The sequence below is a fragment of the Monodelphis domestica genome, chromosome 6, assembly GCF_027887165.1.
Source record: "Monodelphis domestica isolate mMonDom1 chromosome 6, mMonDom1.pri, whole genome shotgun sequence".
In the NCBI taxonomy this organism is placed as follows: Eukaryota; Metazoa; Chordata; class Mammalia; order Didelphimorphia; family Didelphidae; genus Monodelphis; species Monodelphis domestica.
The window spans coordinates 182,204,874-182,225,524 of record NC_077232.1 but is presented as its reverse complement, the minus strand read 5'-3'; the positions used below and the strand labels follow the sequence as shown (position 1 = coordinate 182,225,524).

At 35.6% G+C, this 20,651-nt stretch overlaps 1 protein-coding gene and 1 long non-coding RNA gene across 7 annotated transcripts in view; one reads left to right on the top strand and one right to left on the bottom strand.

Moving 5' to 3' along the window:
* The window catches only part of LOC130455072 (uncharacterized), a 75,159-nt gene that overhangs the window by 36,708 nt on the left and 17,800 nt on the right, over window positions 1-20,651 (bottom strand). For 3 of the 4 annotated variants that reach the window (XR_008912907.1, XR_008912905.1, XR_008912906.1), the window contains exons 4-7: window positions 11,978-12,060; window positions 10,436-10,560; window positions 9,284-9,368; window positions 7,405-7,528 (exon numbers count right to left, since the gene is read on the bottom strand). This is a non-coding gene — a long non-coding RNA (uncharacterized LOC130455072). The remainder of the gene's footprint in view (window positions 1-7,404; window positions 7,529-9,283; window positions 9,369-10,435; window positions 10,561-11,977; window positions 12,061-20,651) is intronic. The other variant, XR_008912908.1, reaches the window with a different exon arrangement.
* Window positions 1-20,651, top strand: part of NR3C2 (nuclear receptor subfamily 3 group C member 2) — a 411,230-nt gene that overhangs the window by 376,980 nt on the left and 13,599 nt on the right. The window lies entirely within an intron of this gene.

The window sequence follows — 20,651 nt, the reverse complement described above, 5'->3', positions numbered from 1 at the left end:
TCTACAAGCCAGATCTACTACTATCCTTACAAATCCTCATACATGATATTTCATCAACTATCTCTGTGCATTGATGTCCCCCATGTCTGGACTGTTCTTCCTCTTCTCCTAAGCCTTAGTTTTTCTGCCTTCCTTCAAAACTCAGCTTAGATCTCACCATCTTAAGGAGGTCTTCTCCAGTCTTCCCCCAACTCCTGGTTCTACTACTTACCCTACCTCATTGCCTAAGTCAAGAACCTTCATGTTATTGCTACCAGAGGTGATCATAACATTGTATAAGGGTCCTTCCTTTTTTCCTCTTCCCATTGTGGTTTTCAGAGTTTATTTAAAGTAAGATTTTTCAGCCTTTGCATATGGAATGTATTTCTAATGTTCTATAGCCTTCCTTTCCATTCTCTTCAACTTAGCTCTACACAGTATATCCAAACTCATCCTTTAAAGTTATGTCTCCAATTCCAGGAAAAATAAGTGAAAACTATGGATGAATAAATACAATAAATACAAAAACAACTCTACTGGGGACAAAACTACCAAGCCTGGATAACCATTGGCACCACAGTAGAATGGCCTTGTTGGTCTTTTTAAAATTTCAGTTTAATTCCTTTTTATACCTATCAGCAGATCGGTACGCTTGCAACATTCTTCCTCTTCCAGCGCTTGGGCAGATTTCTGCTTTTCATATCAGTAGCTAGGATCATTTTGGCAGGTACAATCTACACTGACCCTTTCTTTGACCTGTAACTATTGGAAAACTGTTAGCAGTGTGAGAGTATATGAAAATCCTGTTCTTAAAGTAAACAGGTTTCAAAGGGATTAAAACCCTTCAGTAAATGATTACAAAAGTAGGTTATTTGCCTCACAACCTCGTGTGAAATTGACTAGTGGATCCTAGGGTTCAGAGCTAGAAAGAACATCAGAAATGATCTTGTTCAACATTCTATCTCCTAAGAGAGATGAAATCATGCCACTGAAAGTTGCTGAAATTTCAGAAGTTAGACTGTTTTAAATTGCAACATTCCCCATGTACTTCTGCAGAATACCTGCCTTTTTCCAGTCCAGAAGTCATTTTGGAGAAAGAATAAGATTTAGACTTTTAGGACACCAGGTAAACCTTGAAAGAGTAAATGTACCTGCAAAAGTGCTTGATTTATTCTATAGAATACCAATTATTGAGAGCCCTAACACAAGTTAAAGTTGCGTGATTTCTCTCTAAGTGCCTTAGGTAGTAGAACATTGTATTAATTTCCATTTCATTCTGATTCCTTAAATTCCCCATTTTAAACTCTAACATAACATGATCAGTAAAAAATTTAAAAGACATTTAGGGTATAGCTAAGTGGCTCAGGGGATAGAGAGCTTGGCCTTGGAGACAGGAGGTCCTGGGACTAATCTGGCCCCCAGATACTTCCTGGCTGTGTATCATTGGGCAAGTTGCCTAACCCTGATTCCCTGACTCTTACTACTCTTTGGCCTTGGAGCCAATACAAAGTATTGATTCTAAGGCAAAAGGAAGGTTAGAGGATTTAAAAATTATAAAACCATTTAGCTGATCTTACTTACTAAGCCTAAATTACCTAAGCAGGACAAAAAACACCTCCAGTTACTGAAAGAAGTTGCACATGTATTTGTTTAACAATTGTCAGTAACTTTGAAGTATTAAGTTTGAATCAAAGTTATTAAGTGCCCATCGTGTATAAAAAGTATGAAGTATATAGAAAGCCACAAAGCAAGCCAACCCTCCCCTCCCCTCCAGTAACTTACATACTTTTGGATTGGTATACAACATGTACACAAGTGATCAAATAATACAAAATAATATGAGGATGGAAAAAGGTAATAGTGCAAAAGACTTTGTCTTAGAAGTGGCTCCTGGGTTGAACCTTGGAAATAAGCTACAAATTTGAAAATACAATTGAAAAGGAAGTCTATTTGAGGCATGAGGAGCATACAGGTTAGAGATATTAAGTTGGGTTTAGAGAAGGCTAGTGGGTCTATGTACTGTCCAGTATGACTGGACACTGGATAGAGTACATTGCATGAGAAGATGTGATTTGCAAGAAGTCTTTAAGTGCCAGGCTAAAGAGTTTATATTTTGTATTAAAAGTAAAAGAAAGTCACTAAAGATTTCTTTGAAGATGCTCATCAACATTGAGTTCTCAGCTTTATTTGCATATAATTGTATATAGTAGTTTCAGAAAATTCCATTTTCTCTGTTTTGAATTCATCTTGTTTTTGGTAATTTCATTTTCCTCTCCTTTGATTGTTAGATAATGGTTTGTCGTTTTTGTGTGTCTTTCTAAAAAACACTGAACAACACTTAGTTTTGTTTATCAGTTCTATGATCATTTTATTTTTGTTTCTCTATTTGCTCTCTATTTTTAAGGTCTCTTTTGTATTTCTTTTATAGTTGTTATTTTGTTTCCCATTCTCTCTCTTTTTTTCAACCAACAATGATGATTTACTATATATGTAGCCACAAAGGAAAAAAATCACGTAAGAATATCAAGAGGGTCCATGACACATAGCTAAATGATCATTTTCAGGCATGTAGACCTTACATTAAAAATGGAATGTTTAGGTAGAGAAATAGATCTGAAGACAGATCTTGAGTTCAGATTTAGCTTCAGACACTTGTTAGCTATGTAACCCTGGGCAAGTCACTTAATCCTATTTGCCTAGCCCTTCCTTACCCTTCCATCTTAGAGTTGTTACTAAAGACAGAAAGTAAGGGTTACAGGGGGAGGGGAGGGGGGATGGAATAGACTATGTTAGGGAGGATTCAAAGAATAGTAGATGGCATAAATAAGAATGCTGAATCAGGTAGAAGTGCTACAGACATGGAAAGGGTAGTACATATGAACACCAGACTTCTGGCTTTCCATCTCTCTACTCTTCACCTCTCTATGATTATCATAGCCAGGCAAAATTTGACCTCTGCCTTTTTTTTGCACTTCAGTATTAGCCTTCATGACTGAATGAAAACTTTGCCAATTACATTTTTTATTTCTACTTTGTTCATTTTTGTGAGTAATTTTATAAAACCAAAACCCCAAAACATAAACCCAAATAAACAATTGAAAAATCTTATGCTTTCATTTGCTTTCTGTCTCCAACAGTTCTTTATCTGGAAGTGTAGAGCATTCTTTGTCATAAGTCCCTGAGAATTATCCTAGGATTACCAATAATAACTAAATCTATTATAGCTGATCACTGAATGAAAACCTTGAGATAGAGCAAAATAGTAAAATTAAGCTAGGGGCAAGTCCACATGGCAGATAATTGTGACTGTTGGCTGAAACCATGCAGAGGAGGAAAGAACATGCAGAAAGCAACATGTTACTACTATGAAAATTGTTCCTAAATCAGCTGTCTGTGTACTTCATTCAGGCAATGAACTTTTTACAAAGATCAGAATTCATATGGCACTTGAAGAAAAGATAAGAAGAAAAAAAGAATATGGCAGGTAATTGAACCAACTCAATTCTCATCTGTTTACTTAAAGTTACTGATAACGAAAAGTTGGTAGTAGGTAGAAGAAAGGACACAGACATGGATTACCATAATTTCATACGTATGTCTAAATGACATAAATCATTTGCCATTACAGCAAGACCAGAGGAGCCTGAAATGCCTTAATCAGTAAATATATACCTTAATTTCCAAGTGGAGAGAGGTAGCGTCCAAAAATGACATGGATTTAAAATATAGGTGTGTTAGAAAAGTGTTAGAAAGAAGGATGGTAGAAGATTGGGAATAGTATTATCCCATAAAACAGAGATAAGGGAGAGAAGGTAAACATAATTTAAAGAAACCTTGGTGAGAGGCTCAATTAAGTCATCCCAAGGGTATTTAAGGATGCAAAAGGAAGGAGGAAAATAAAAGGGAAAAATGGAAAAGATTTGCCAAGATAGCCTTTTATAATAAATTCTTTTCACCATCGAGGATAGTAGTGTCACTTACCAATATCATTCTCATGTGTTTTTATAGAGGAAGTAGAAATTACACTAAACAGAAGAAAAATGAGAAAAACAGCCACAGTAAAACAAATTTTAAATAGGATAATCCTGCTGAAAGTGGTGCAATTCTGAGTGTGTTGAGGAATCAATTCACAAAATATCTGAAAGAGGGTAATATAACAAAGGCCCTAGATAATCTCAGACCTCACTAATAATAAAAAAGGTGACTAATAAAACAGCAACAATATCACCTTATATTCCTACATTCTCATCTATATACTTTTTTATGGGAATAATTATGCATTAAGGGTAGATATTGAAGGCATTCTCAAGGATGAATTGGCAAACTTTGCCAAGTACTCTTCCTGAAAGTATATTTTTACCACCATATAATTGGCTGAAAGGCAGCAGAAAATGCAAGAGCCCAGTGCCCTATTATTTATTTTATTTATATGTTATATTTATTATCTATTAATTTTTAAAAATGCATTTTATTTGGAAGAAAATGCCACCTTAAGACCATCCTTCCAACAGTTTCACATCCAAATTTATCAAAATCATGCAATCAAATTTTATAAAAGTCAAGCAATGTTTCTTAAAAGAGAACAACAGAAACCAACTTGTTAAACTACTCTTGGATTACAAATATGCAGGAAAGGAAGATGTTTGATGGCCTGTGGCATTTACAACTGTGGTGTTGGAGGTCTGGCATAAAGTTTGCATTGTAGATGGTAGGATATTCCTAATGTTTCTACAAAATTAACATGCCTTAAGACATAGATATGATAATTTAGGATATAATTCTTCTATTAAATTACATAAGCAAAGAACCCCAAATATAGCAAAAAGCAGTAATTCTATGAAGAAGAAAACTAACAAGATTGTGCATAAGTGCTGTAGATGAATCTGTATTGGTTGTATCAAGCCCTGGAATATGGCTTCAAGTTCCCTTGAAGAGATCCATTCAAAGAAGCACTTGTTCCTTAAAATGGTTCTTTTCCTCTAAGGAACATTTCTCCTCAGTTGACTCTTACCTGCCATAAGCAATTATTTCATTTATTTTTCTATACTGTGCCTACTGTCAACATGTTGCTTTCCATATTTCTTCTTTCACAAACCCAGACCATTGACCCTTTCTATCAGTCATTGTTGTATATTCTCAATTATTTCAAATCATCAGATTTGGATGAAATCTGTGGCCTTCAAGGGGTTTAGCAATTGCAGGAAGCTGGTTGCCTTTCACAGTCCTACTTTTATGAACTCCTTTCTCCTCTCATAGATAGCTTCCTTTTATTCACAGAATGACCCAGAGGACCTATTTAGGAAGAAATTTACTGAAAGACTGCTAAGATACTGATTGGGAAATAAGGAAGTGTGGTTTCTCAAGCCTTTACAAAATTAGGACTTCCTTCTACCTTTCTCTTATTCCTGCTAAATCCTCTTTTACTCTCAAACAGGATTAAATAGTAACCTATACTGTACACAATCTTGTCAATTTTCTTCTCTAAATGATTACCACTTTTTGCTGCATTTGGGGTTCTTTGCTTATGTGACTTAATAGAAAAACTATATCCTAAATTTTGGAGTAACAGGATCATTTCTATGTCTTAAGGAATGTTAAATGTGTCCAATGTGGAGGATAGACTTTGAAGAAGGGAGATAAGGGCACTTAGAATTAAGAGATCATTTAATGGGCTTTGTAAATAGTTCTGTTGAAAGTAATGAAGGTCTGTACTAAAATAGTGGAGCTTTGTCAATAAAAAAGAACTGAGATGTGTTATATGTTTTTGAAGTTTGGAGCTGTATTAGTCCAGCTCTGAGAGTCTCATTCAAACTGTGGAAAGGCCTATCAAAATCAGTGTGATATCATAGAGTATTTTTACCTTCCATTGTAAACTCAATACCTTGCATTGGTTCCAAAGCAGAAGGTTAAGGGCTAGGCAGTAGGGGTTTAAGTAACTTGCCGTGACTTGCAGAGCAAGGAAATGGCTGAGGCTACATTTGAATCTGGGTTCAAATGTAGCCTCAGATATTTATGCCTTTGCTTTTTGACAAAATATATTGCTGGAATCTCATGAAGTGAATTGACTTGAAGTAGATCATAGCTTCCCATAGGAACAGTGTTTACATTTGAGGGTTTCACTTTTCAACAATTCATATGAAAAACACAATAGATATACACAGTAATATGCCATTGAATGCAAGCTGTAATTATAAGCCTTTATTTGAATTAGCAAAATTATTTTGATAGGTTATAGAATTTGGGAGTTTATAGAATTTGAGTTGAAAGTTCTTTTTGAAATCATGCAGTTTAATGCTTCTTTCATTTTATACCTAGGGAACTGACCCCCAAGAGGTTCTGTTTTGTCCAAGGCTCCAATTCCAATGTTGCTCCCATTGTGCCACACTCTTTCTCTTATAAAAGTTTGATAAAATTAGTAAATATATATATATAAGTATGTCCATTTGATTAAAAAAAAGAGGCCCCAGTATACCAGCCTGTTGGGGATAGGATCACTTTTAATAGGCTAGGCCCTCTGGTAATTTAGGTCCAAGAATGGAATTAAATGAGATATTCATCATCCATCTAATGGTCAGCAAAATGCAATTTACTTAGAGGTAGAACATTCATCTGGGATAAAGCATTCCCCTAGGTGAGCACAGCTGCCATTTTTGTCTTATTCATTATACTGGTCTACTCTGCATCCTCAGGTGGAGGCAAAAGGACAATCCCTCAGTGACCAGGAAACTATGTCAATAACCTGAGCCTTAGTCCCCTAAACCAATGAGGTTTAGTTGCATACCAGGAAAGTGGCATACCTTTTTAGTAAAACCTAGCCCAACTTGCTTAGGACAAATTAGAATACTGGTCCCACTGGAATCCATATAATCAGATTTTAATATACCTGCTTAGATCTTTGATCTACATACTTTAGTGGTGGTGGTAAAAGTAATAGATAAAGAGCTGAGCATGTCTTCTCATTAACGTTCATATTTTCATAGCCCTTCTTAACCTCCCACTTTGGCTTATTCATTTAATTGCAGTTATAATTAACTGGCAAGCATCAATGTACCACTACTGTTCTCCAGGCTTCTCTTTTCCTTTGGTGGGACTCTTCTGTAGCTAACTTACCAGCGAATTGTACTGGCTGCCTCCTTGAAAAGATCTAAAAGATTTTTAACAGAATTTTTAGACATCATTTCATTTCTTGAATTGGGGAGATGCATTCTCATGCATGTATGCATATTTCATTTGCACATATATATGTAGATGTATTTTTTCAAATGCCAATCTCTTAAGAGCAACTTACTTGCTCTCACCCACTTTCACATGCCATTTGTTACCCTGCTGTTGCTTAACATTCAGTATACTCCAGAAGAATGTGGGGATGAGGGGAGGCTCTTTAAGGCTAATTCATGAAAAGATCTATCCAGAGAAGAAACTCACAGGTTGAAGAGATCACTTAGAGAGTTGGTCTTATTCCCTTTATTGAGGAGGCGGATATATCAAAGTCCTAATTAGCATCTGTACTTTATCCTGGCTTCATTTTTGATATCACTGGGAAGAATTCCTAGAAGAAAGAAATCATATAGTCAGAGGCATGAAGAGCCTCTAGAGGTCATCTGTGCCAAGATGGTACCTAAAGCATGCAGGATATATATGGCCCCTTTCCCTTGATCTGCCATGCCTTGGTGTGTCCAGAAAGAAGAGCCCCACCACCGTAAATTGCTAGATCTCTTCCCTCAGTGCTTGCTACTATTGTCAAGGGACTTGCCCAGCCAGAAAAAAAATTATTGCACACAGTATGTGCCAGGAACAGGCTTGGACCTGGGTCATTCTAACTGTATTCACTATACTGTGCTGCCTCCCTAAATATATCTTTGTTCTTAATTTTAATCATCTTTGAAGAAGATGATTAGAAATTCCTATCTGTGTCTAACAACTTTTCAGTATAAACAATAGCTATATACAACTTTGGACTTATAGAATTATATTCGCCCTAAGAACCTAAAGTGCTTTCGTAGTGTTCTAACATTTCTGTGAAGCAGGAAGGTGAGGTGGTGGTGGTGGTGGTCTCCTTTTTTGAGACTGAGAAAATAAGACAGTTGATTCAAGTGTGCTTTCTCAGGTCTCCGGGTTTCAAGTTTGACAATAGCCAAGAAAATTCAGACTAGCCAACTTCCTATTCCACCTGAACATGTTTCCATATGAACTTGTTTGCTCATATTCTCTCCTCATTGAAGAGAGACGACAGCTGGGATCCATCTTTACTGTTAAAAGCCCTTTAATATAGGTTCTACAATGCATTTATGGATGAAGAAAAGCATGAAGGCTTATATAGGTACAGAAGGAAAACAAGAAAGAAGCAAAAGGTGAGGTGAAAGAGAAACAGTTTATTTTTGAAGGCAAGGAAGATAAAAATTGAGGGAAATAAGGAATAGTGTCAGTCAAGGAGATGGTGAAAAGAGCCTCAGCACTGATGAATAATCCCATGCTGAAAGGTAGCAGTGCAAAGAAGGCAAGTGACATACATGGTAAAGTAAAAATGTTAGGAGGATGCTTTTAATAATAAGCTCTTAAGATGAAGACTGGTTTGGGGGGCTATTAGCACAGACATGAGATCACCAAAAACATGGGGAGAGTAGAAAGTGTCCACTATTAGAAGTGACATGGAGAAAGAAACTGAAGGGTTTTACCATACTTGAAAAGTGAGAAGACGGGGAGAATTTAGTCATCAAAACCCTGAGAATACTCAGGAAAGATAAGAATAATTTACAGTATTTTGTAGTCCCAGGATGTTAGATGAAGTGGTCTTAGAGGTCCTTTTGCAGAGCTTCCCACCAGGGCCACAGCCTCCCTTCAGCATTTGTTTAAGATCAAGTTTTCTTGTCTAATGAGGCAACTAGGGAATAGGATATGGGCCCAGAATCAGGAAGATTCATTTTCCTTAACTCAAATATGGCCTCAGACACTTTCTAGCTGGGTGACCCTGGGCAAGTCATTCAATCCTGTTTGCCTCAGTTTCCTCATCTGTAAAATGCGTCAGAGAAGGAAATAGCAAATCACTCCTCACGTCTGCCAAGAAAACCCCAAATGGGATCCCAGAATCAGACTTGACTGAACAACAAAAACATCTTTTCTAATACTGAAAGTCCTTTTAATGTCCAAATTCAGGTGTTTTGGGTCAGTTTTATCTGTCACTGTGTCAATAAAGGTTTTCATTTTTTCTGACACACACCATGTCTTTACACTCCCTGCCAATTGTAAGTCGTTTTGCTTTTGAAACGAGTTGAAATAGATTTCATCATTCTGTCTAAAATCTTACCTGATAGTAAAAGCTGATAACCTATCAGCATATATTAGTTGCAGGTTGTACTGTGCTGAATTCAGTGCTTGTTTTCTAGGAGGATCTAGGAAATATTGAAAACAAAATTAGAGAAAGTTCATACTTCTATATACAGTAACATGCCAATGCGTTTCCAACTCAACCCTTTCATTAGGTTTCCTTTGTTCAGCAATGTCCTAATTATCCCTTTATCTTTAAGCTCTCCTTTCTTTTTTCCATTGTCATTTTGCTTTGTGTGTTTCCCATGTACAATAGACCTTATTCACAAGGAGGTGGTGCTATGATCCAGAGTGAAGCTGGTAATACAGAGAAACTTAAACACAAGTAGAAATTAAATAAATTTACCCAGAAAGATGCACTTTAAAAGAAATTTAGTCCATTTTGCTTAGCACAGCATTCTTATGACATGTTTTAGAAAAAAAATGGTTTTCACTTTTCCCAGACCCTCAATTGATGTGGATTTTTAGGAAATTTGGCATGAGTTTTCATCATTGAGAAACATCATGGTATAGTAAAGAACTGGCTTTAAAGTCAGGAAATCCTACATTCAGGTCTTGCCTCAGACATATATATGAGACCTTGAGAAAGTCACTTACCCATTTAGTGTTCTAGGCAACTCTGCATTGCAGAGAAGGTGCTGACTTATATTAGCAAAGGGGAATTCACTACACCAGTGAAATCACAGGTCCAGAACCAAATTTCATCAAGTGTGATCAGATGCACTAAAAACTCAGATGCTTCTCATGTTCTTTGACACTCTTTTGTATTTAGTACCGTTGACTCCCAAGTAGACTATAAATTCCTAGAGGAATCTATCCATTAATAGTATGACTATGAAAATGTTTGTTATAGGAAATATTTTGTGAAAGCATGCCTGTCCCTTCTCATGTCTCATCAGGGATGCCCTTGATTCATGTGGATAGGACTCTCATGGGAAGGTATAGAGATGCATAAGAAGAATTATATAGAATAGTCATATGGATCAGTAATTATTCCTATGCTTTTGCTTACTTTTTTTAATAATAAGGTTGGAGGACTTTTTTGTTTTTGCTCTTTGGAGCCTTTGATAAGATTATCATTTTTCAGATTTCTTGACAAAAAGTGTCTCTAAGTCTCCCCTTTGGCACACACCTTTTTCTTTGGGTACGTGATCTAATCCATCTGCTTTCTCCATTTTCATTTTTCTATGTGCCATTTGTATTTTCTCATGCAACATTTTGGAAAAGGTTATACTAGAGTTCAAATGTGGTGGCTTCCTGTGATTGATGGAGATAAGATTTTGTTATAAAAAAAAACCACATATTTTTATGGCTTTTCATCTATTTGTTGTCCTTTCAGTTTCATCCTTAAATACACTCAGGATGATCTGGCTTCATGGGGTATTTTACTAAGCAATGTAAATGTTTCCCGTTACTGCTTCTTTATCAGTGCTACTTATAATCTTTCATCATCGTTCTTGAAAGATTTTACAAACAACATTGTATTCTCAACCAGTGTTGCCCTTGGTTACTTGTCAAAGAGGTCCAGAATTTACTTGGTGAGGTAGTTTATAAGCTCTTGCGGCTTCCTCATTCCAGTAAATGATTTATGTCAGTTAAATTTTCCAAAGAAATCTTTCCGTGAGAAATCTGATTCAGAAATAAATCTCATATTGGTAACGTGACATTAATCTTCTCTTTTTTTTTTTTATCTCCATAGCACCTCTCATATGCAATCCCTTTTCTCTACCCTAGTCCAGACCTTCATCAGCTGGGCTATTTCATTAGGCTCCCCATGATCTCTCTGCCTCACATCTCCCCACTCCTTCTTCCACACACCTGCCGAAGGGAGTTTCCCAAAGTGTAGGTCTGCCCACGTCACACCCCTTACTCGGGAAACTCTACAGTCTCCGTATTAACTCTAAAATCAAATATAAGCTCTGGTGGGTATTTAAAGTTCTTTATAACCCAACTCCTTCCTCCCTTTCTAATCTTCTGGAAAAAAGATCAATTGGTCTTAGCATTCATGATCAATGAATACATTAAGATGGCTGTTTTGAGAGCCGTATGCAGGATAGCTAAAGGCACAGAGACGAGTTGGGAAGTGAGACTATGATGGTGGCTGTGTGAGGATAGAGGAGGGCTTGCTTTCCACGTACTCTGTGTGCACCCACACTGGTCTTATTGTTCCTCCCAGCTCCCTAACTGTCTTTTCACTGATTGCAGTGCTGCCCTCTCCTCATTCCTGCTTTGAAGACTCCCCTGGTTTTCTGTAAAACGACTCAAGGACCATCTTGTACAGGAAGCCTTTCCTGTCTAGTGCCTTCCTCTCCAACATTGCCTTTGGATGAATCTTACACACACCAACATTCATCCATGTTGGCTTTCCTATTCAGCTCCTGGAGGGCCAATGGCTCTTCTCATTGTTTTCTTGTTTCTTAGCCCTCTCACCTAACACCTAATGTAGGTGTTCCCCAAGGCTCTGCCCTCACCTTTTTTCAGCACACTCACTCTCCCTTGGCTTGCACTCCCACAGCTTCACCTGTCGCCACTGCTCAGGCCAGGCTTTCAACAAGTATGTATTAAGCACTAGTCCCTGTGCTAAGCATTGAAGCTACAAAGATCAGATAGTCCCTGTCTTCAAGGAGTTTGCATCCTCTTCAATGTCAGGTGATTCCAAAATCTATATACTCACCGCTCTCCTCCCCTGAGTTTCGGTCTTGCATTGCCAACTGTTCGTTGGATATCTCTAGTTAGATATCCTTCCAGCACCTAAAACTAAATTAAAAACAGAATTCTTGAACTTAACCTTCCCATATTCCCAGCCAGGTAGAATGAACATGAATCTTCTTCCTTGGAACCAATACTCATTAGTAATGCTTAGACAGAAGGCTAAGATTTTTTTTAAAAACCAGCAGTGAAGATTTTCTCTTTCTCAGGCATGATGTTGCTATTCCATACACTGGAGGGTCTGTGCCATCCCCATAGCCTAAAGAAGCTGGACTGGTTTAGGAAAGGGACCGCTCAACAGCTCAGCAAATAACTTTCAGGAAAGAGTTTGCAGTGGTTTGTGGCCAGACTTCATTGTGTCAGCTCACAGACCTCTAATTGACTAGATGTGTGAACCCTATGCCATGGGAAGACAGTCTTTTATACTGTGGGAGGGTAAGCGTTCTTTGTTTTGTTTCTCTTATTTACACATTTTGTTTTGGCACGATGGACATTTCCCAGGAACAGTTAGAACTGACCTAAAAGTATTACTGTGTCTGAGGGTGTTTTTAGCTCCTCGTTTATTGAGTATCCAATTAAAATAAGGAGGTTTGTTTTCACTTTAAAAATTTTGTCATTAACAAGATGGTAGTAGGATCCCAGGGGCACAGATTTAGAGTTGGAAGGGAAACAAGAAGCCACAAATTCCAGCATCCTTATTTTACAGATGAGGGAACTGAGGCTGAATTACTTTGGCCAAGGTTACACAATGGCACAGGTTCTAAGATTCCATATCCATCATACTTTCCACAATACACAAATGACTTCCATAAAAGATTTTTACCAATGTCTTTTGGTTTTATATCACTGAAATTTCTCACTGTATCCCCCTTTTACTATCTCCCAGAAAAGTACCCATTTTGATAGGCAATAGAAAAAAGAGGAAGGAAAACAGGTTCAGCAATAATCATCAAATCAAACAACTAATGTCATTCTATATACTATAATGTATCTATAGCCCACAATCTCTACAAATATGTTCGGGACAACTCATTTTTCATCGTTGTCTTGTTTTTTCATTTACGTTGTTATGATCATATCCCTAGCTGTCTGTCATCAATATGAGGGAGAGAGAGCGGGTTTTACTGGTTCTGCCTCCTTCATTTTGCCTCAATTCATAGAAGTCTTTTCCCACTTCTCTATATTCACCACATTCATTGTTTTATACAATGCAGTAATACTCTTTCATTTTCATGTACCACAACTCGTTTAGATATTCCAAATCTGGACTCAGATACTACCCATCTATGTGACTCTGGACAAGTCACTTAACCCCTGTTTGCCCAGGCCTTGCCATTCTGTCTTAGAGTTACTAACAACAGTTTTAAAAAATATTTTATCTACTTTATTTCTAGTTCCTTGCTACTACTCACCTCTCCCCCCAAAAAAATACTGATGTAAATATTTTACTATATCAGAAAGCCTAGCTGTGGAGTTTTAGCCAAAGAGTGTGGATATTTTAATCACTCATTTTCATAATCCTGTTATCTTTTTCGGAATGATTGGAGCAATTTGAAGCTTAACCAACAGTGCATTAGTATGCAATCTTTCCACAATTCCTCCAGTGTTTTATCCTTTATTTTATCATCTTTGATAATTTGCTAAATATGAGGTGAATTTTAGCATCATTTTATTTGTATTTCTTGTATTATGAGTAAATTAGACATCTTTTAAAACTGGTTGTTTCAGGACTTGTTTGTTGAAAAAATGTTGGTCATATATTTCTCTTCTTTCCCTATTACTTATGTCATTATTAGAGATTTTTTCCCAATTGACCACTTCCCATCTTAAACTAGTTGCATAGGTTTTGTTCCTGCAAAACCTTTTTAATGCCATGTAATCATAATTATCTATTTTAACTTTTATAATCTTGTTTGAGAATTTACTCTGATTCTAGATGTGAAATACATATGCTTCTCTCTTCCAATTGTTTATAAGGTGACTTTTAATATTGAGATCATATATATGTATGTATTTTAATTTCCTTGTAGTATGTGGCATAACATACTGCCATAAAACTAATTTTTGCCAGAATGTTTCCCATTTTCCCAGTCATTTATGGAGTCCTTTCCTAAGTAAATTATGTTTTAGGGTGCTTCAAATATTGGGTTAGTTTGGTTATTTCTAATTCTTTGTATACTCTGTTCCAATGATCTACTTTTTATTTTTAAGCCAGTAACAAATGGCTTACACAATTACTTCTTTATGACAGAACTTGAGGTCTAGAAGCACTATATTTACAGCATTACAACCTTTTTCATTAGTTTCTAGAACTTTTGACCTAAATGAATTTTGTTTTGTTTTTCTTTGTTCTGCAAGTGTCACTTCAATAGTTTGATCAGTATATCAGTATATATTGATCATTCTAAAGCTATAAATTAACTTTAGTAATTATTAGTAGTTAATAGCAGTTTCACTATTTTTACAAGAGACAGAGCTCAGACATTAGCACTAAATTTCTCTGCAGTAATTTAATGTTTTTCTTTTTTTCTTTATGAAGCATTGTGTTACTAGGCAGTGAGCATTGAGTGAACTTTTGTGGAATAATAAACCTTGGAAATTTTGTGTGTGTGCAGCAGTTTTGAATAGGACTTACTTTTTTTATATTATTGCCTCCTAGATTGTTATTGTTATAGAAATGTTATTGACATTTGGGGGTTTATTTTGTAGGCTACAATACTGGTGAAGCTTTGTCTCAATTGGTTTGCTCATTCCCTAGGACTGGCTAAATAACTGTCATGTTAGCAGCAAACAGGGATAATTTTGTCTTCCCTTTGAATATCGTTATGCTTTAAGTTTCTTTTGTTGCTGTTATTGTTTTATGTTTACTCATTTGTTAGGTTTATAGTTTTTAAACATATTTTCGGTTCATTAGTCTCTGTTTTGTTAATATATATTTTAGCATCATAATTTTTCCTTTAATGTCTTCTTTTTTAAACTTTTACTTTGTTTCTTAGAATTGATACTAAGAATTAGTTCCAATGCAAAAGAGTGCTAAGGGCTAGGCAGTTAGGGTTAAGTGACTTGTTTATGGTCACATAGCTAAGAAGTTTCTGACCTCATAATTGAACTCAGGTCATCCTATCTCCAGGCCTAGGTCTCTATCCACTAAATCACCTCAAGGAAATAACTTAAATAACTGATAAACCCCTAGGGTCCCTTCCAGCTCTCTGTGCAATCCCCTGAATTGACTGCTTAATCCATGTGTACAAGGATGTTAATATTTCTGCTCTTTCAAATTTATCTTCAATCTCTGTGTGCCATAAAAGGTAGTCTCTTTTTGCAAAAGTAGCAAATGAAGACTAGAAATATTGCTATTGACTAAAGATCCTCTTCAGAAAATACCAAAAATTGTAGCTTTTAATTGTCCAAGTTTGTTCAGTTTTAAACTTTCTTCTTCTGAAGTTTCCAAAGTTCCAGTTATGACTTTTCTAACTGATATCCATGTAATTTACTTTAGAGATCTTCCATTCCATTTTAATGTTGTGCCCCACACTTTAAATGTAGAAATCCTTGAAAGAAATAATATTGATACAATCCTTACCACATAATAGGAATTACCGTGTACCCCTTATACTCTTAGTGATGATTCTCCTTATCCTTGGACTTATCCTAAGGCACAGGAATCACTTACATCTCTCTGATACCATTTTGTCTCAGAAAATACATTGATTTGTCTGTTGGGGCATTTTGGCAATTAGAATTATGCTCCTCAATCTTAACTTCTGCTTCTTTAGATTCTGTTTGCATCATTACCCCATGTGTGTGGTGTGTGTGTTTTTTCTTAATCCCTTTTTATTTAATCTCTATTTATCCCATACATCAGTTTCTTATTTTCTTTATTTTTATCTTCAGTTCCAAATTCTCTCCATTCCCCACTCATTGAGAAATATGATACTCATTATTCATATAAAACCATACAGTATATTTCCACATTAGCCTTGTTGCAAAAAGAAAAAGAAAAAAATATGCTTCAGTCTGCACTATCAATGACAGCCATTTTGTGATTTTTCTTTAAGTCCTTTGAAATTGTCATGGATTATTACATAAATCAATTAGAAGTTATAAGAATTTCACAGTTGATTATCTTTCTGTGATAATGTATGCAGTGTCCTCCCAGTTCTACTCCCATCACATCATTTTCTTTACATCTTCCAAGTTTTTTCTGTTACCCCTTTCATCATTTCTTCTGATACCATAGCCTTCCATCACAATACTATACCCTAACTTGCTCAGCCATTCCTCAGTTAAAGGACATTCCCTCAGTTTCTGCATCTTTACCACCCAAAAGTGTTGATATGAATATTTTATACATATGGGTCCTTTCCCTTTTTAATTTCTTTGGGTACAATTGCAGATTTCTCTCTAAAATAGTGTACCTATGTTTCCACATCTCCACCAGCATTTATCATTTTCTTTTTCTTCATGAGAGCCAATCCAATTGAGTGAGATGTGGTACCTTTGAGTTGTTTTAATTTATATTTCTCTAATTATGGTTTATTTACAGCATTTTCCTGATGAATACTGATTGTTCATAACCTTCAACTATTTGTCAACTGGGAAATAGCAGTTATTTTATATATATTTATATTTTTAGCAGTCCCTACATATTTGAGGAATGAGGCCTTAATCGGAGAAACTTGCTACAATTTTCTTTCAGTTTCCTGCTTTCTTTCTAATTTTGGTTGCACTGGATTTGTTCAAGACTTTTTTTCTTTTAAAGAAGTCAAAAATATCCCTTTTATCTCTCTGCCTTACTGGATTATGAACTCTTCTTATAGAGTTGACAGGGAACTTTTTGCATATTCCTCTAATTCTCTTATATCACCCTTTAGGTATAAATCATGTACCCATTTCGATCTTATCTTGTTGCACAGTGTGATATATGTTAGATTTATGCTTTGTTTCTGCCAGACTTTTTTTTTTTCTTACCAGTTTTTGTGAGCTAGAGTTCTTGCAGCAATAGCTGAGATCTTTGAGCTTATCAAACACTAGATTGCTGGGCTCATTTGCTTCTGAGCAACAACTATATTTCTTATCCAGTACCACCACATTGTTTTGATGATCACCACGTTGTAGTTACAGTTTCATATCTGGTATTGCAAAGGCCCCCTCCCTTGGTTTTTTTTTTTAATTATTCCCTTGATATTTTGTTCTTCCAAATGGATTTTATTATTTTGTATAGCTCTACAAACTAATTCTTTGGTGGCTGTAGATTAGTATGGCACTTAATAAGTAAATTAATCTAGGTAATACTGTCATTTTTATATTGGCCCAGCCTAACCATAAGAATTTAACATTTCTCCAGTTGTTGAATCTGTCTTTATTTGTGTGAATAGTATTTTCTAATTGCATTTATATAGTTCCTGTGTTTATCTTGGCAGGTAGACTCTCAATTATTTTATGCTGTGTTCAGTTATTTTAAATTTATCTCATCTTGAATGGTTTTGTTGGTAAAATATAGACATGTATATACATGTATATATACACAATATAGAAATGCATATTGTATATATGCACATATGTTTATTTTATATCCTAAAATTTTTTTAAGTTCATTGTTTCAACTAGATTTTTAGGTGATTCTCTAAGGAAACCATCATATCATCTGCAAAAATGATAGTTTATTGCCTATGTCCATTCTTTTAATCTCTTTTTCTTCACTGTTTGCAATAACTTGTATTTCTATTACAATATTGAATAATCATGATGATAAAAGATATCTTTATATTTTCCTTAAAATCCTCATCATATTTTCCTTTGGTTTTAGGTAATTAAATAATTTTTTAAAAACCCCTTACCTTCCATCTTAGAATCAATACTGTGTATTGGTTCCAAGGCAGAAGAGTGGTAAGGGCTAGGCAATGGGGGTTAAGTGACTTGTTCAGGGTCACACAGCTGGGAAGTGTCTGAGGTTAGATTTGAACCCAGGACCTCCTGTCTCTAGGCCCAGTGCTCAATCTACTTATAATTTTTAAGAAAAAAAAAGTTTCATTTATTCTTTTGCTTTCTAATATTTTATGGGAATTATATTTTGTAAAAGAGTTTTTTTTCCAGCATCTATTGACATAATATTTTTGTTGTTTTTGTTACCGATATTGTCAGTTGTGCTTATGGTTTTCCTAATATTGAAAGAGACCTGAATTGTAGTAATAAATCCAACTTGGTCATAGTATATGTAACAGATTGCTGTCATCTCCTTGCTAGTATTTAATTTTACAAATTTGCATTAATATTCATTAGGGAAATAGGTCTGTAGTTTTTCTTTGGTATTTCTTCTCTCCCTGGTTTTATACCAAAAACTTGTGTAATAGAAGTAATTTGGTAGGGCTCCTGCTTTTCTATTTGCCTATTTTTTCCAAAGGATTATATAGTATTTGAGACAATTGTTCTTTAAATATTTGGTAAAATGTTGTTTGTAAATCCATCTGGTCCTAGAGTTTTGTTTGTTTTTATTTTTTTAAGGGAGTTAATTTAGGGTCTATTTAAATTCTTTTTTTTTAATGGGGTTATTTATATATTCTGTTTCTTCATATGTTAATCTGGGCAATTCACATTTTTGTAAATAATTATCCATTTAATTCAGATTTTTAGTTTTATTGATATAAAGTTGGACAAAATAACTCCAGACAGTTGCTTTAATTGCATCTTCATTGGTTCATTACCCCTTTTCATTTTTTCAGACTGATAATTTGGGTTTTTAAAGTCAAATTAGGTAATTATTTTATTATTGTTATTTATAAAACCAGATTTTAGTTTTATCTATTTTTCAATGGTTTTTTTTTAACTTTGTTTTATTAATCTCTCCTTTGATTGAGGTAAGCATTTATAGATATAAATTTTTCCCCTAAGGACTATACTGACTGCCTTCCACAAATTATCGTATGTTAGAATTGTGTTCTGTGGAAGGGGACTGTTCTATCATTCTGCTTTCAGAGCTTGATATGGAGGCCGGTAGGTTTTTAATGCCTCCAAACTGGTGTGATGTAGGGAAAGTTCTAATCATTGCCTTCCTGGTTTGTGCTCTGCATCTTACCAGGTAGACTCTCTGAGATCTCTTTTAGATCTGGTACTCAATCCCCTTACCATCCTTGGGCAGTAATGCTGTTTCTCCTGGGCTTCTCTCCAGCCAGTTGTCACCTCAAAGTCCTCAGATCTCTGTGTGTTCCTAAGCTGCCCTGAGCTGGGAACATGACTCTCTGGGACTTGTTCTTGGCTTTTCTGCTCAGAATTTGGTTTGGTGTTTTCTTCGGTCATTTTGTAGGAGAGGTTTTATTTGCAGCTGTGGCTTTTAACTCCACTATATTGATTGCATCCCACACCCCTTAGTTGTTGTTTGTTTGTTTTTTTTAAATAAACATGATAACATATTTCATTATTAATTAATTCCTCGGTAATTAGCCTGTTTTGTGCCTATGTTGTTTGAAGTGTTTGTAAAGACAGCATTCTTGGGATGAGGGTGACACGACTACACACCTTTCATTTTTGGTGGCAGCTTAAGCTTCTTTGCTTTTTGGAATCCTCATTCCCTTCTGTAAGTAGCTAGCAGATCTGATATAATTTTGCATTATTCAAATTTCCTTTTCTTTATATGTGAAAGTATTTCTCTAGGACACATTTTGGAATTATTACATTTAACCATCATATCTTGAAGTTTGAAGCATTTTTGTTTTATTTTGAAGGCACAGGTTCTTCCAACAGGTACTTTGTTTTCTTGTGTTATTTCCTGCATTGCAGTGTTCAGGTTTGATTTGTCACCTTTTTCTGAAAGACTTGTGAAACTGAAATTGTTTCTGTGTATCATGGCTTTGGCTTATATAAGGGATCACATCCAAAAAAAACAAACAAAAAAAACAGTTGTATTTTGGTTTTCTTCCAAGAGGCTTCCCTCCACCTCTGTATTATTTGGGTCACTTTGGCAAGACCAGAAGCTAGTGGGTGATGCCTGCTAACAGAATGTTTTAAGAATTTGGTTTTTTCAATTGCTTCTTACTAATAATTTACCTTATTGTAGTTTTGGCTCTTTTACCCCCTACATTCAGCTCTATTATCCTGTATTTGGTACAATAAGGCTTCATTGGTTTAGTTCGTTGGGTTTTTATAGAATTAACAGGAACTAGGGAAAATGCCTACATTGCTATGACCCCAAATGGCTGTTTTGTTGGAATTTTATCCCTCCATTAAATATCACAAGCAAGGAAGTTTGATAAACTTGGGCAAGTTCCTTAAAGGAAATGACACCCCAAGCACAGTGTATTCCTTGAAGGCAGTCAGGTCCATTGTAGTCCAGTTTGTGTATGTTGTTGAGAAATATCAGATCATCTTACATTCCATTTGTAACCATAACTCTTGTATGGTTTTTACCTCAACCTTTCAGAAGAAATAGGGAAACCTTAAGTTCTCCCCCTAAAATGCATGTTTGTAAACAAAGTCAATCAGGGCTACAATTGGAACAAAGAGCCCAGGGAGATGCCCCTCAGACCCTGGCTAGTGAAAAGAGAATCACTAAGGAGCAGCTATGATTCATCTTGCTCAAGGTTATCTCTATGGTCAAATGATAAAAGGGAACAGTAGGTGACACTGAAAATAAGACTGTGGGC